This window comes from Panthera pardus, unplaced genomic scaffold (assembly GCF_024362965.1).
Source record: "Panthera pardus isolate Hobbes unplaced genomic scaffold, ASM2436296v1 HiC_scaffold_20, whole genome shotgun sequence".
Classification (NCBI taxonomy): domain Eukaryota; kingdom Metazoa; phylum Chordata; class Mammalia; order Carnivora; family Felidae; genus Panthera; species Panthera pardus.
This window is the reverse complement of record NW_026526766.1, coordinates 74571196-74585153: the sequence shown is the minus strand read 5'-3', so window position 1 is coordinate 74585153 and position 13958 is coordinate 74571196. Positions and strand designations below refer to the sequence as shown.

At 44.7% G+C, this 13958-nt stretch overlaps 1 protein-coding gene across 9 annotated transcripts in view; it reads left to right on the top strand.

Moving 5' to 3' along the window:
• Window positions 1–3028: 3028 nt before the first annotated feature.
• The window catches only part of TNC (tenascin C), a 94657-nt gene continuing 83727 nt past the window's right edge, over window positions 3029–13958 (top strand). For 3 of the 9 annotated variants that reach the window (XM_019454041.2, XM_019454039.2, XM_019454040.2), the window contains exon 1: window positions 3031–3363. The gene's annotated coding sequence lies outside the window, so the exon portion shown is untranslated. Of the gene's footprint in view, window positions 3364–13958 lie in introns of all 9 variants that reach the window. The other 6 variants (XM_053908231.1, XM_019454044.2, XM_019454038.2 and 3 more) reach the window with 5 other exon arrangements.

Sequence of the window (13958 nt, the reverse complement as noted above, 5' to 3'; positions counted from 1 at the left end):
AAAACAAAACAAAAAAAAGCATTACATTTAACAGACCTTCAAGGAAATGAGAATGATCTCACCTGAGGCAAACCTTTATGCTCCCTCCAAACCACAGCCTCCACCAGCAGCCCGTGAGGGAAGATTACACACAAGCAACAACAATGTCAGTCTTTGGCCAAGAACTCCATGCAGAGGTGTTTACAAGTATTCACTCCACTCTCTCACATGGAAAAAAGCACTTACAGTACCAAGAAGGGAAGACTATAAGAGATTTGATGCCAAGAGGTGTGGCCTCTACCAAACAGGAGGATGAATGGTTATTAATTCTATAAACATCCTCTGTTGTAATGTCTAGGGTGAAAAGCAGCCATGGTAGCCTTGGGCAAGTCATTTCTCCTCTGCGGACCCCCTTTCTTCATCTATGCAATGGATGTATTGGACACAACAATCTAGCTTTCCTCTCATGTTCTGTGAGTGAAAAAGAAAGAACTCAATGGTAAAGCACAGCATGTCAAACATTCAATTGTTCCTCCATTATGTAATTTATTCAATAAACATTTACTGAGTTTTTGCAATACCCAAGGCTCTGTGCTAGGCGTAGAAAAATCAGGTGTGATCCCTGTCCTCTGGAAGCCTAGAGTGTAAGAGGAAAACCTAGACATACAAATACCAAGTACAAATAATGAATATCCTAACAGAGTTCCCAAATGCTATGGTGGATGGAAGCACTTCTTATGGAAGAAATCCAGGAAGTTCCATCATGAAGTTGGATCAAAACTAGATGATAAGCCTATGTGAGGAGGTGGAGGTACGGATTCTAGGTAGAGTACAGCATTGGCCAAGGTTCAAGTATTGGAGAGCATATGCAGACCCATTTGCCTGTAATGGAGGCTGTGAAAGGTCAGGGATGGATGGAAACAATTCCTTGTCTGGGCTCCTCTTACTCAAAAGCCAAGGTGTGGCTCAAGATGCCACATAGGTTTTGGAGAAAATTCCTAAAATTTGTTTCTCTTCTAAATATGCATAAATAAAGCTAGCCATGTCTTGTCTATGTTATCAGAATATACTTCTATTATAGTAGTTTAATGCTAGTAATATTCTTGTTTGTTTGCTCCACTGGCCTATTCTTGCCTTGAGGGCCAGCCTGGTGATATTTGGCTTTGTTTTCCCTCTGATTGGCTAAGCCACCTATAGTAGACCCTGGTCAATGGCTGTGGAATAGTACGAGGGTAGGGGGGGTCAGGTTGGGGACTTTCCCAAAAGTCATATTTATTACCTAGTTTTCTGGCATGCTCTCTTATCTCAATTAAATACACACATAATTGCAAATATATGTTGATTACATATAATATGTGAATATAACCTATATGCCATATGACATGTACTCTCTACTATTCTAATGTTTTAGCCCCTAACCTGAAACATAAACCTGGTAGAATCTGGAACACCAAGAGGCACAGAAGCATTCACTACTCGTTAAAAGACACAGCCTTGTGCTACTGCAACATACTTTGGCTAAAACACAGAATTAAAAGCTTCCAAAACAACCAACATTTGAATCAGCCAAAATGTTCAAAAGTTCACATGGGCTGTTTTATGACATGACTATTTATGGGCTTTCTTGCTGTCGGGAAAAGTCACTTAAGCAGAGAATCCTAGAATGCCAGAGCCATAAGGATCATAGGGATGACCTAACCTTGTTGCACTTTTTCCAGATGGAGAAACTGAGTCCCTCAGCAATAATAACAACAAGGAATTGTATCATTCATTATTAAAAGTAGGCAGATAAATAAAGCCTTCATTATTAGTGATCAATTAAAAAAACAACAAGGGTCTCCTATTTAGCTGTACGGAACAAAGAAATCTATTTTCCATATTTAGATGGTGACTGTTGTACAAGCAGTTTTATATAAGTCAATAGGGTATAAAACATTTAAATATCATCTACAATGTTCCTGGGCAGTGATGTGTAATAGAAAGAACTACGGAGCCCAGTGTTGTCATCAAAACGCTTCCCGGGTGTGTTGCCTAAGTAGAGTTAAGTTACTTCTCCGAACCTCTGTTTCGCCATCTGTCAAAGGGGACGACACCAGCACCTCTTGGAATATAGTGTCTGTGAGCATGTAACGAAATAATATCCATAAAGTACTTTGCAGAGCATCTAATACAGACTTCATACAGGCGGGCCCAGCGATAGCCACAGGTTACGCAAGGCCTCGTCTCCCTCCACTATCACAAAACCACTGAGTGTTGTGACAAGCTCAAGTGTGGGTGCCGTGCCCTAGCTGCCTCCCCACTGCCTCAAATGCCTGTGTGTGCCCTGCGGATACTCCGTGCATGCTAACACCAAACGAATGGATGACTCAGAGCTTGGAAAGAATCCACAGCAGGCTGGAGAGCAAAGGCACAGTTTATGTCTCAAAGATTAAGTTGTTACCTTCCCCTCCCCCGTGTGCCGGACACCTTTCCACATTGAGAAGAAACTTCAGAGACCTTTCCCCAGGAAGTGCAACGTAGAAGACAGGCCCACTCACGGGCAGTGGGGCCGGACGGTGAAGCCTCTGAACAGCTGGGCACGGCTCCCTCCCACACAAGGGAAGCCGGGCAGATCTGCGCTCCCAGCACTGCCCCACCTGCTAAGCACTAATCCCGAGTTCTCTCTCTCAGCTGGCCCAGAGAAACCCAAACGCCCCATGCTTCTGAAGGGCTTTATCTCCTCTTTCCAGGAACTGAGCTCGGCCCCTTTCCGAGGTGCCGCCCGCGGAGCAGCTGCCGCCCTGAGCCCAGGCGAGCTCTGGGTGGCGGTTTCAGCCTACCCGAGTAGCAGAGCTGGAGCCTCGGATCCTACTCCCTCTCAGTCCCTGGGCTTCTGTCTCACAATTAGAAAATCCGTTTGGGGAGCAGAGCAAAAATCACACCTAGCTAACAGCTGCTCCGGGTCGGGGGTGGGGAAGGGGAGGAGGCGAGGGAAGCTGGAATTCCTACTTTCGCCATAAATTGTATGCAAATGGGTTCTTTTCCTGGCAGGGAGCAGGGAGTGAGTGCGTCTTTCATGAGCTAACCCCGTTCCGCTGGGAGGGCTGTTCCTTTAATTCACCAACTGAAAAAGTAGGAAAGGATGTCTGGAGGCGAGGCGTCCCATTACAGAGGAAGGAGCTGCTATATAAGCCAGCCAAAGCTGGCTGCGCTGGCCACAGCCTGCCTACTGTCACACGCTCTCCCGCGCGCGCAGACACACACCGGCCTCTCCTCTGCACAAAGACTGTGCGCTGGGGGTGACAGTGGGGGCAGCGCACGTGGGAGCCCCGCTGCTCACAGCCAGGTCCTTATTCCATGGAGCTGGTTCATTTAAGGATCTAGGTCTTTCCCAACTCCGGAAAGGTAAGTGTGCTTCACCCCCATCAGCAAAGATCATTATGGTACACTGCATTCCCGGGACCAAAGATGTTGTGGATTCATAATTATAACACTTTTGCTGTATCTTCGCTGCCGGTAAAATGGGGTGTTTGTTGTGATCCGATGCGCCTCGATTGTCTTCTACTTGTGACTTCCAGTCTTGTAGATTTTTGTTGTGTGTCGGTGGGTTTTACTTCTAGGAACAGCCACACGTGGAAGGAACTTTTGGTAAAGTTTTTATCTCTGCGTTCTTCAGAGGAAAAGTAAGAATTTTCTGTTAGCTCCCTGCCTGGCTGATTTCACCTGTGAGTGTTTTTGTTTGAGAGTTAGAGAGGTGGAAGTTGAAGGTGGACATCGTTCATGGCCTCCCTGTGGGATGGGTTAAGGGAAGGTCGATAGAGGGTTGTAGAGAGAACATTAAGATTGTATTTCTAAACGGCGTTCACCTTACAGTTTACAAAAGGTTTTTGTCCATCCATCATTCCACAGCATCCTCCCTGTGGTTAGGCATGGAAAGGGATGAGGCCAGAGGGCAGAGGGAGGGGGCGACTCCTAGGGCCACATGAACAACTATGGACTTCAAGGTGGGAGCGGTAGACACCAGCTTTTATCCTGAAGGGCAGGGGGCCTCCCCGTCGTTGATACCTCCTGAGTCACTGATCCTTGGGCTGGGTATATGTGTGTTTCCAGGGTGCTTAGGGCCAGGAGTATCCTGAATCTTTCTAGGATCACCTCTCCCTCCTCACCTCTCCCTCCTCACCTGTCATCACAGAAAGCCCTGAGAAACACCTTGCCCCAGGGTTGGGAAGCTCTACCTGGAGGGTTGTGAGAAAAGCACAGGGGTTCCTCTCTTTCACCAGTGTAATAAGGGGATTAAGAGCTCAGGTTTTGAAGCCAGAGGTCCGTCACTTTGGTATCCCCACCACCCACCATCAAAGGTGTTACACCAATGACAATATGTAATCTCTATGAGCCTTAGTGTCCACTTATCAAAAATGGGAACAATAACTTCTGTTGTCATTATGAGGAGGAATGAGGCATAAAGCATTTGGGAAAGTGAGTGTTCAGTAACTGGAGGTTTGGATAATCATTGTCATTATCAGAAATAGCCATCACCTCGGAAGTTAAAAGAGGCATTTAGGCAATCTTGGATTGTTTTTCATGTGTTCCTCACTCCTTTACCCCCAACCCCCATTTTTTTAATCTCACAAGTCTGAGGGTGTCTCACTAGGCTGGCAGGTCGGAGACTTGGCTGTATTTTATAAGCAGGACATTGTTCTGGCACAGGTCGGGGAAAGGGAGCAGCCCGAGGGCTGGAGGTAAATGTCGAGTTCTGACTCCAGATGCACAAGGTTTTGAGTTTGGGCGTTTGCAGATTCTAAAGCTGTCAGCTATAAAGTACGATGTTGCCCGGGGACTCTTTGGAAATGCTTTCCATCCAGAGTGAGAGCGGGACAGGGGAGCTCCACTTGAAGAATGAATGCCTCTTTTTCATGTTTTGTGGACCTTTCCCCCTTTTTTATGAAGGTTTCCCATATGTGCTTTAGAAATAAAACCTGCTGCCCACCCCAGCCAGCTTCCCGCCTTGCCCTTCAATATGGTAAGCCCAATTGAGGACTGGAGGAGGTTTGTTCAGTGCTAAAGAAGCCTGTGGAAAGTTTGCTGGCATTGTATGCATCTCAGCCCATTTCAGTTGATGTAATTGTGCTTTGACCATGTGTTTCAGGCAGGTGACGGCATCTGGGGGAAGAAAAGGGTGGCAATATGAATGTTCTCTGGTTTGCTCAGAACAGTGTGAATCAGATAAGGATTGAAAAGGGGGTATTATCAGCTTTACAATCTTTAAAGTATTTTTTTTCTATGCTTTGTTTGAAAAAAACCCAGCTTCCCTCTCTCATCTTCCACTGTACTGCCTGTATCCTCCTCCCAAAGAAGTTACTGATCTTCCAGCTTTCAGTGATGTTGTCATATAAAGAGGGTGATGATCTGTATCTCTCAGGGCTCTTGTGACATCCAAATGAAATAATAGATGGCAGACTCAGTATCTGACACATAGTAAGGGCTCAATAAATAGAGGGCTTTTGTTGTTGTTTTTTGGTTTTCTTGCTTATCAACTTATAAGGACTTATCTGAAATTAATGTCCTAAGACGGTGGTTTTCAAACTTTTATTTAGCCGTGGAAATATTCATTAAAGGACACTGATGGCAGAACTCCAATATGAGAGGTAAATGTGGGGCTGCTTTGGTTGAAGTGAGGGTGGAGGTTCCAAAACTCGCCCCTTTGTTCTCAGCCTCTGGTACGTTTCCACAGAACCTTGAATGACACAAAACACGGTATAAAATAATGGACCCAGGCAGTGTGCATTCAAGCTGCGATTCTGCACTTCAACAGGGTCGTTTGCCCCTTCGGGTCCTCACCTGTAACAGAAGCCAATGCAATTCCCCAAGTAGTACAGTAGATAAGAATATAAGAAGTTTAAAATGCTTAATGAAGGAGGATTCTTTTAATTAATCTTGAGGATAACAATAGCCAAAATGTATGGCGAGCCTACTCTATCCTTAAGATCCCTTGTGTACATCATCTCACTAAATATCCACAGTCTGTCTCTGAGGAATGGACTGTGCCTACTGGAAAAAGACATAGCTTGAAGGGGGGAGTGAGCAAATAATTTTTCCAGAGTCCTAGAACACAGAGTGATGGAGCTGGTTTTCAGACCCATGGTCCCCAAATCAGAAGCACATCCCACCGTGTCCCTTCTGAATGCTGCTGCTTTCTTGCACTACCTTTAGAAGGAAAAAAAAAAAAAAACAAAAAACTTCCTTTCTGACTAAATCCACCCCTCCAGCCAGACTGTGGCCACCCTTAAATACAGCAGTAGCCTGATCATATAACCAGAATGGAATTTGGAAAGGGAATTCAAGCTGACAGAATGAAAAACATGTCCCCTTTAATCCTGCCCTTTCTAATGCTCACAATGAACCAAGTACACCTAGTCCCTCCTCCCCCTGGATTTCTATGGACAGATAGCCATGTTTTCTTACAGGAAAATAATACCTAAGCTGGTGTAAAACACAAGTCCTTCCAGACTGAAGTCATTTTAGTTTGAAAAGTAGGAAGGAGATAACAAACCTTTAGTTCACTCCAAATACCCAACCCCTTTGTGATGATAAAACACACACAGTAATTAATACTGAGGGCTAACTGTGTATCACTTATGTGAGAGGAGGGTTTGTCTATGGTTTTTCATCTAATTCTCACCCTAACACTGCAAGTTGTAAATCATTTGCTCCAGTTTTATGGACAGAGGACCAAAGCCCAAAGAAGTTAAGTGGCTGACATGAGGGTTTTCCATAAGTGAGGAGCACTGTTGGCTTTGAAGCCAAACCTTCTGACTAAAACTCTACTATTCTTTCCACTATGCTGCACTGCTTCTGGTAGGCAGGGCTGACCTCACAGAACCTTGAATGATGTCTTTCAGTGATTGGCCAGATGGTAGAGAAGCCCCCAACTGGCATTGGTGTCTATTGACTTTACAGAACAGCCCTGCCTGTATCATTTTTCATGGTGCTCAGAAAAGGTCAGCTCATGGTGGTGCACTTCTCTGCCTGGAAACAGAAAAGTTCAAATTTCAGCCGAGAGAGAGACAGAGAGAGAGAGAGAGAGAGAGAGGGAGAGAGAGAGAATGAGAATGACACTAAAAGTAGCAATCTGGTTATTCCTGTTAGTTTTCATCCCAGGAAAGTAGGCATATACTTTGCTGTGCTCTGCAAGCTGGAGCTCATGGGGAGGGCAAGGCTGTACCTGTCCCTGCACCCTCTTTGAGAGTCAGGTGAACAGAGCACCTGGTATAAAAGGGCCGACTGGTGGGCCAGAGTGCAATCAGTGTGCCCAGTCTTGGGGCAGTGAATCTCAGGATGATCAGGAAATGGTTGTAGGCTCCAAGCCACAAATTTCCCTGAAGTCTCAGAGATGAGGGTTATGGTTCAATCGCTTCTCACTTTGAGAAGATCAACGGGAATTCCCATGAATCTAAACGCCGCCAGTTAGAATACCTTCAACATGTTGGGAAACGTGAGATGAAGGCTTCCTTCCAAGGGGGACAACTCCCTCAGAATCCTGCAATCTCCAGGCAATAATTCCATCCGTGCAAAAGATAGCAGTGGCCTTGCCTACCATAAAAGGGCTGTACATACCTTATAAGTTCTTGGTGGAGGAGAAAAGTCTGTGTACCTACCTGATTCTAACCTGGGAGACCAGACTTTTATTTCAGTAATTCCCTTATGCCTAGAATTTTTTTTTCTGTTTCCTTTTGCCTTGTCTCATATTTCTGGCCTCTATTAAGCAGCAATCTAATTCAATACTATCATTGCATCCTTTGACCCTCCATCATGGAATAAAAGCAAAATGCCCACCCTGAAAGCAGATTGTGAGAGTAAAATCCCTCCCATATGCATTTCTAGTCTATTTGCACATGGAAGTGAAAAAAATCATGTCAAGTTGTCTCAGATTTTTGAAATTTCCAGAAATCCACAAGTTCTTAATTATACAGCCATGGTAACTCAAATAGTTTTGGTTGGCCCTCTAACACCTACCCACCCCTCAACACCCTGTGTCAAGAACCAGAGAGCTTTTTGTAAGCTCTGAAAGTAGACAGCTTTGCTTCAGAACTAACTGGTTAACTCTTACCCTGGAGGAGATGAGTTGGCTGCTACTAACTTCTGCATGAATGGGTCCAGAAAGTTCTTTTAGCAGGGGTGGAGGAGGTGATTGTAATAGCTAAAATTTCCTGACAGTCATTATGCCATTTCATCATCAACCGTCCAGCAAGTGTAACTGTCCCCCATTCAAACACAGGGAACCTGAGGCTGAAAAAGTTTAAGTAGCCTCCCCAACACCACACAGATAGTAAATGTCTGAGCCAGAACTCAGACCCAGCTCCCAGTCCTGCACATGTGGCTATAACCATTAGGATATGCAAGCCATACTCAGCACCTTAATTCTATCCATCTCTTGACAACAAAGAGGGCTGGACACCACAAAGCTGAGAAAAAATCAAAAGCTCATCTTTCAGACCACCATGTTCTGTTCAGCTGGGCGGCCACTGTTACTATCTTCAACTTGCTCCTTCTGGTTTCACTTCCTGTGGAAACTGTAATCAAATAATTAGCCTATAATTCCTAATGTAATGTGTTTCCTCTACGGGGCTCTAAGCTGCCTGAGGGTGAAGCCTGACTCACTCCCCGCACCCTCTGCCAGTCTGAGACCTGAAGCATGAACACTCATAAGCAAGTGCTGCCTGATGCAACCAGGCTTGCCCTGCAGGCTGCCTGAAATACCCCTCTTCCGGGTTCCCACAGAGCTCTCTGCTTCCCCCACTGACATCTGTGTATCATGTATACTTCGATAATCACCTCCCCCCACCCCACCTGCCTGCACACCCCCAAGGTCAAGATCATCGGTGAAGCAGGAACTGTGTCTTGCTGGTGCTTGTGTTCCCCAAAGCCTAGCTACCTGCTGACAGGTACCAGGCCCTTAGTAAGTTGTTCTTGAAGAAACTCTCTGCTGTCCCAAAGCAAATGGAACAATAGCGCAACACTGCCTTGCTTCTGAACTGAGTTCTATGGTTTATGCTGGATAAATTTTCAAGAAAGTAGGATACACATGAATTTATAAGCGTATAAAATAACTTTTCCATGCCTCACTTTTGGATGGTCCCAGAAACTGTAAATAACCTGACAGATAGGTAAACTGAGGCCTAGAAAGGTTGTCATCAACACAGAGTAGGAAGTGGTGGCACTGTTGTTCCTTCCCATGCCAACTCCCGTGACTATGCTTCTTCCACCATGCCACTTAGCACTCAGGTGTTATTCCCATTTTTCAGATAAGAAAGAGGTTAGAGACAGCAGGCTACTTTCTAGAGGGATATTTACACTTTTATTTTTTTAATTTTTTTTTTAACGTTTATTTATTTTTGAGACAGAGAGAGACAGAGCATGAACAGGGGAGGGGCAGAGAGAGAGGGAGACACAGAATCAGAAGCAGGCTCCAGGCTCTGAGCCGTCAGCACAGATCCTGACGCGGGGCTCGAATTCACGGACCGTGAGATCATGACCTGAGCCAAAGTCGGACGCTTAACCGACCAAGCCACCCAGGCGCCCCTATTTACACTTTTAAAGGGTAGTTCAATAGAGAGGGCAATGCTTAACAAATAAGAGAATTACTAGTGATGGACTTCAGGCAAGGGGATGCTTTGAAGGATTAGGAAAACCCAACTTTTATCACCCAGGGCCCAGGGATGTGTTCAGGGGTAAAACCATACTTAGTAGATAGAAGAAAGATGGCAGAGACTCAATATTGAGTGCAAGTCAGTATATTTTTGTTCAGAACTCGAAGCCTACAAATGCAGCATAGGGAAGTCCTGGGTTGTAGCACTGCACTGGGGATCTCAGCGACACTGGACACTGTGCCACCCAGAGACTAGCAGGAACACTGCATCCAGTAGGCACCAAGATACGAAATAACAACAGTAACAATAATAGTAAAGCATGTGAGTGCATCCAGACAAAAAAGCCATGACTTTCCACTTAGGGAAGAAACAGTCTGGGAGAGGCAAATACCTAGGGAGCCTCAATGCAAAGGAGGGAACCCACCTGTTGGGAAGCTCAGGGAAGAGAAACTCAGCTCATGCTGGGCATAGGCAACTTTAGTTCTACCCCCAAGGGAAGTCATCTGCTCCTTGGGAAACTTATGCCCTGGGTCCTGGGATGGTCTCACAGAGGTAGCTTGTTGCAGAGATGTCACAGTAGAGTGTTTCAACTCATAGGTAGGTTGTTAAAAAATGTTTTCCTTAGAACCCACAGAATTTTGAAGTTAAAAAGGCTCATTGGCAGCCTCTAAACCAGGGGCTTGGAGACTGGATTTAAAAGACTCCTCCAAGGTGATTTGGAGGCTCCCACAGAGAGATGGAGAGGCCAAGCAGGGGCTCCATTCAATCTTATTTTAACTTAAGCCCCTCCACTTTTACCTGTTTTGTACATGGAGCTTCCTCATGAAATGTTGTTTGGTGAAGGAGTTTTGTGGCAAAATAACAATAATAACAATAATAATAATAATAATAATAATGTTTTTGTAAATTGCTGGCCTAGTTAAACTCCCCTCATTTGGAAGATGGAGAAACAGATTCAAAGGAGAGAAAAGTCCTCCTAAGATCTCACGCCAGTTGGCAACAGGCTCAGGACTCAGTCCGAGGTCTTCTGACTCTTGCTCTTGGAAGCCAGGGACAATATAAAAAATGTCAGAGTTAATATATTATTTAAAAAGGAAAAATTAGCAGAGTCTTACTCTCTGAACAGCTTTAGTGCACACGGGTTGAGGCAAGAGTCCACTGTATTTGTTATCTCTCACTGCATAACAAATTGCTGTGAAACTTGGTGGTTTAAAACAACACCCATTTGTTGTCTTATAATGTCTAAGGTCAGGAATTTGAGCATACCTTAGCAGGACGTTCTACTTTCATGGTTTCTCACAAGACTCAGTCACAGTGTTGGCCAGGATTGGGGTCTCATCTTAAGGTTCAACTGAGGAATTATTAGCTTCCAAGCTCACTTACGTGGTTGTTGGCTGCATTCAGTTTCTTGAGGTCTCTTGGCCCAAGGCCACTCTCAGTTCCCTGCCACATGGAACTCTCCAGCATGCCCATTTGTTTCATCAAAGCCAACAAGAGAGAGAGAGAGCCTGCAAGCAAACAGACATCACAATCATGTGCAGCTTAATAGTGGAACTGATATGCAACACCTTGGCCATATTTTGTTTTGGTTAGAAATAAGCCACAAGGCTGTCCCACACTGAAGGGAAGGGAATTGCACAAAGATGTGAACAGCAGAGGCAGTATCATTGGGGCCCATCTTAGAGCTTCTCTGCCCCTCCAACAGTCCAATGTTACCTATTTCTGACAACTTCTTACCAACAACAAGTTCACCCAATCCACCTGCACTTCTGTTAATGAGCAATCAGGAATTATGGCAGCCACTAGAGGGGACTGGGTCTTAATTAAGCTTTCTATCCATTTATAAGGGAGAGCCAGATGTTTTGCATTAGATGTCCTAGTTCACTGTGGAGCCATAATTCATCTTGAATATCCCAGGACAGGATCTTTCAAGGCAATGACTTCAAATACATTTCATTCAGTGACAAGACATTGAAACTGAAACTGAAACTCATCCATTGTCTCCCCTCCCCAATCTATTCTTCTGTTAGCAGATGTGAGGAAGACTAAAATTTGGGACTAATTCTTTCTCCCTTTCCACTTTTTCCTTACTATGCCACCATACTCCAACTCTTGTGGACTCTATTGCCTTAACAAGTAAATCAGATCATTGCCTCCCCACCCACTCCCTCATCCTCCTACTTCAGGTCGTGCATCTCACAGATAGACCACAGCAATGATTTCCCCATTGGACCCCATCCCTCCAGACTTTCCTTTCAATGTGTCCCTCAACCTGGGTTGTAGGTCAACATTCCCAGGCTTAAAGGTTTCCAAATGGTTCTCTTCTGGCCACAGGAAAAATTCAGATCTCCAACCTGGCATTCAGTTTCTTTCATGGTCTGGTTTCCGGCCTCCAAACAGACCTTTTACTTCAGCTATAATCCATGCTTTCAACACCAACTATTTCATGCTTTTTATGCCCTGGCAAATATCACTTCCTCTTTCCTAGAATATCTTTCCCTATGTTTTTCACCTACTCCTAATCTCCTTTTAAAATTCAATTCAGGAACCACCTCTCTCCTCTGGGTCGATGAGATGTCCCTTTATTGTCATCCCCTTCCACCCCATATTTTTTTCTGTCATCACCGTTATCATGCTGGAATTGCCTGTCTGCTCATAGATCAACTCTTCCTGTCAACTCTTGAAAGGAGAATTTGTATCTGGTTCATATGAAATTGAGCACAACTGAAATAAAATTAATCTTCAACCACAGACAGGAGTCCTTGCTGTGTCCCAGATTTGGACCTCCGCTGCCTCATCTGAGTTTATTCAGAAAGCCCAGACCTTGAAGTTGTTTTCATGCCTTGCCCTCTAGGCTCTCAACTGTGCAGAGTGATGTCATAACATGTGACAGGAGGAAGCCAGCCTAGTTCTGGGACAGGAAACCGTCTCAGGACACAGACTTCAAGGAATGTCCTTGCTTTCGGAGGAGGCCTCTGGGATCAAAGCATGCCCTGCCTGGGATTTGGAAAAACCAGTACCAAGGACAGAGGAGACCTGTCTGGGGATTTGAAGCTGAGTGACAAGAGATCCAAGTATCTGGAGGTTATAACAAGGATCAGTCTACAACCGGTGGGGGTAATGAAAGGACACCAGGGAGGGATGGAGACAAAGAGCTCTGTATCTTAGGACATGAAGAAATTCATAGCCCGGTGGCCAGGGGAGGATTGGCTAATGGTTAAGAGTCTGGCATTGGCATTAGTTCTGGGTTCAAGAGCTTGATATTTTCTTGTTAACGTAATCTTGACCAAGTCTTAACTTCTCTAACCCTCGTTTTCAACCATATTAAAGGCAAAATAGTAGCACCTACTTCATAAGGTTATTGTGATGGTTAAAATACATAAGTGAGCATGAATTGCTTAACACAGCACTGGCACTTGGGCATAAATGTTTTATAGTCATTGTTACCTGTTGTCACAATTGTTGCTGGTTATGAGGCTCCATTAGACAAGCAGTTCCCCAGACTGTGGCCTGCGGCGCACTGTACTCATGAGATGCACCTGTAAAAGTGTTCTGTGGACAAAGGGGTTTAGAGGACACTTGGCACTGTGTCATGTTCTTGGGAATTCTTACTCAATACATGGTTCTAAGGGTGGAGATATAGTAGATAAAGGAACATTCAAGATCCTTATAAGCTCTTCATAGCGTTTCCATTATAGTGGAAGGAGGTAGATGATAACAAGGAATCAAACTTATAAGTACAATTTCAGGCAGGTATTTGCTAAGAATAATCAGAAAACACAATAAAGGAACAGGCAATGACTGGTGGTGAGTGGGATACTCTTAAGTAGGGTGAGACATGGAGATGACATTTAAGCAGAGATCTGAATGAACTAGGGAAGTGAGCTCTGTAGATAGTGGGTAGGAGTTTAGATTTTATTCTGAGTGCGATTAGAAGAGTACATGCTCTGAGAAACCTAAGCAGTTAACCAATTCAGCTTTGTTGAACCCAATACCCCCCAAGTTACTTGACCACAAATGCCATTTTCCACAGGACATGTACCTAAAAACATCTTGGAATATAATCTGGTAAATTCTGTACTAGAGCACAAGGCTTCATAGATTTTTTTAAAGGACTATAAATTTGCTCTCACTCATCTGGACCTACAGTAAAAAGTCCAACAAACCACTTGGGCTGACACGGGCATGTCCAGAGCAAGAAAACCTAGCTCTAGAGGTAAATACTTGCAGGGTGTCACCCTAATTAGCAACTCTTTTTGGCCAAGATGATCGATGAGCACATCCAGGCTTCAGTAGACTCTGGAATCCCATCTCAGGCCAAAGGAAACTTGCCAACATCTGCCTAAAAGCTAA